This window comes from Podarcis bocagei, assembly GCF_964188305.1.
Source record: "Podarcis bocagei genome assembly, chromosome: 1".
Taxonomy (NCBI): domain Eukaryota; kingdom Metazoa; phylum Chordata; class Lepidosauria; order Squamata; family Lacertidae; genus Podarcis; species Podarcis bocagei.
The window spans coordinates 32,349,889-32,353,392 of record NC_138125.1 but is presented as its reverse complement, the minus strand read 5'-3'; positions in this window follow the sequence as shown (position 1 = coordinate 32,353,392).

Here is a 3,504-nt window from a genome sequence, read left to right as displayed (position 1 = left end):
GTCAGTTTTATTGCATGTCTGGTTCCTTGCTGCTGTGCGGGTGGAGCACCATCCGTGGGTAGCATATCTGCTTCCTGCTTGGCCCAGGGATGGGCACTTACCTGTATTTGATTAACGATCTTTCCAGACAAATAAATATTACTCAGGTCTTGTGCAACATCGAGACAGGTTTTCTTCAAGTAGCACTTCCGTTGCTGGCTCATTACTCTCGGTTTGTGAATTTAGCACACGTGCAGATGCTATGCAGAAATTAGCTACGCTTTTGGCTTGTGTATCTTGTAATATGTCTTTGATAGTGTTATCTATGAAAGTGCAATACCATATCCAACTTTAATAAATATTATTATGTTTCTGAGGATACAAACATGACACCATTCTGTCTCTTTTTTTGATTCCCCAATTGCTCATACTTCCAAAACCTGACCTCTAAAGAGGGACATCAGACATGGTACTACTTAGAAATAATCCTACAGTTCACTTGTTCTTCTAAAGACATAGGATTTATAGGCATATAACAAGCTGTAGCCACAAGTTATGCATCATCGTTATGATAGCACATTTTCAAAGCTTAGCAGGGTCTGCTATGGTTTCAAGTTGGAAGGGAGACCACATGTTGAGATTCCTGCATTGCAGGGAGTTGGACTAGCTGTCCCTCAGAGTCCCTTCCAACTCTATAATGCTGTGATCTTATAAGAAGACATTTAAATGTATTGTTAGAGACGTTATGCCTCTGAATACCAATTGGTGGGAATTGCAGGTGGGCAGAATGCTGTTGTACTCATTTGCAGCTTCATCCAGCAGGTTCATCCTACATTCTTACAGCAAAGTATATACAGATCCACACCATAGGTTGAACTCAGCTGCAGGTTGCATTTGGGGAGATGAGATTTCATAATGAGGGATAACACTGCTTCCTAGTGAAACAAAACCAGTCTCTATAAGGTTAGCCATGTTAATGTGTTACGGCAAAACCAACAAACCATCTTTGGGCACCTTAAAGACTAATTAGTTTTTTTATGGCACATGTTTTCATAGACGAGTGAATGAAAGATCATGCAACAACAAAACTGGCTAGTCTTTAAGGTGCCAGAAGACTCTTCTTCGTTTTGGTTTTTTGTTTTTTTTTTTTTGTAGAATGGTTTACAGCAGTATTTCTGTGCTTGAACACCCATCTCATGACGTTAGAAAAGAAAAAGTGATGAAACACTGAGGACACACCCTTACGTACAGAGAGAAGAACCCTTTTGTAATATTATTATGCTGGTGGGGAAGGCTATCAAGTTTCTGACACACATTTGTCTTTCCCAACTTGTGAGGGTCACTGTACTGGACCTGTTTGGAAAGGCACTCAAAGTGAAGAAAACCTGCTCAAGGAGCCTGAAAAGCTGTTGGCAGAAAATAGGCATGTGACAGGCAATTGTGATTCTTTGTCTTGCTGCAGCAAAGGAAATCAGAAATGGACAACTGGCTGGAGAGAAAAGATAACTGTAAACTTTTCAATACCCATTTCTGCTAAAAATTGCTCCTCTTCCCACCACCTTTTATTGCCACGGGGAAAGGATACAGTATTCCATACAAAAAAACAAAACAAAACAGGTAAGATTGCAAGTAGTACAGTAGACTGGTGTTGCCATCACTGGGTTAGATGCCAGTCTAGGAGGTTAAGTGGTACAGCAGGTTTAACTTGTCTCATTACACACCTGGAAGTTTTTGAAGATCTGTGCGAGCTTTCCCTGAAAGTTAATCTCCGGGAACACCCAGCACGTGAAATAGTTACTCCATTCTCAAAAGGCATACATTGTCAGTAAACCTGTGGACAAACGCCGGCTCCCTTGGCCTGAAGCAAGATGAGCGACGCAACCCCATAGTTGCCTTTGACTGGACTTAACCGTCCAGGGGTCTTTTACCTTTTTTTACCTTTACCTACACATTAAATAGCTCTAAAGTTTCCTTAAGACAGGAGTAGCCATCACTTCAAATGTGAATGCTGAAGCCGGAACAAGCAGAAATAAACAAATGTTGTTTTGCTTCTGAACTGATAGAATTCTCCCTATCTTACTCACTGCAGTAACGTTGTTAATGTGTCTGTCTGAAGTAACTGCAGAACGTCAAGGTCCATTCATTAGGTGGTTTTAGTGAGTAGACAAGAATGTGGGTCTTGATATAGCCCACAACTTTTGTTCCTAGAGCCTTTGCAAAGGCAAGTGGGGGCAGTTCAAGATGACTGACAAATTTCATTTTGCCCCTTAGAAGGCAGATCCTCTATAGTAGATGCAGCTAGGTAATTACATCATGCTGCTTTTTGCTTGGTAGCCCAGGCAAATAAAAGTATTTTCAATTGGCATCTGAAACCCTACAATGCAGGAGGCAGACACACCTTTGAGGGGACAACATTCCAGATCCAGGGCCCCACCATGGAGATGAACCTTCTGTGCATCCTCTCACCCTGAATCCTGAAGGGGGGGCAGGGGGAACTATGAACATGTTGGTATTGGAATTGATTGTGGTGGTGGGGTGCATTTGCTGTTCTGTCTCAGACAACAAAATGTCATGACCAGGCTCTGTTGCTTATAATATCCCAAATAACCCCAAGTGTAATGATAACTTGTCAAATATGAGACTTCTGGTGCTTTGAAAATACATTGACTAACTCACTAATTTAGCTATCCCATGCAAGGCTACGGTATTGAATGGGGCTTCTTCTCAGTGTGGTAGATGGAAACAGTCTTCAGAGCTGAATGGAACAATGTACGGTATCTATGACTTCCTTTCTGGGCAAACAGATGTTCCCGGAAGTACAGTACAGTATGTTGTGCATGAACTCATGTCTGGCACTCAAACATTAGTTCTCTTATAGTGAAGCAAAGTGGATGGTATTTCATCTTTCCAAGACTGTAGAGCAGGGACTGGGAATCCATGGCCCTCCAGATGTTTTTTAGACTACATCTCCCACCACCTCAGGCCATTGTCCATGCTTACTGGGGCTGATGGGAGTTGGAGCCCAACAATGTCTGGTCTGGAGGGCCACAGTTCTCCCAAACTGTACTGAAGAGGGCTGAAAACAGTTTGCATCTAGTTGTTTTAAGTTGTGTTCTGTGTCAGCTAACAGCTCTTCCAATTCTGAAGCAGAATAATTATTTCTGGATGTGAACCATTTCTGAAACAGAAGAAACAGAGACATCTGAATTGAGGACTATGACCTATATTTTGCCGGAAATACAGACACCAAAGAACTAAGAGACTGTGCTTGATAGCATGTCACAATGCATTTTTATCGTTAAATATTAGCTTTAGATAAATAACAGCAGCCCTCAACATCAAATCTACAGGAAATGTTAACAGCAGCTAATCCTTATCTTAACAGTCACAATTTTTAAGTTGGCTATTTATGGCAGGAAAGAACAAAGCAAGCAATAGCTCAGCAAACGTATCAAAGCTGCACAGTAGTTTAAATTGGTTATTGGTTATTGGTAAGGTGCTTCGTCTTAATTTTTGAACTGCTAA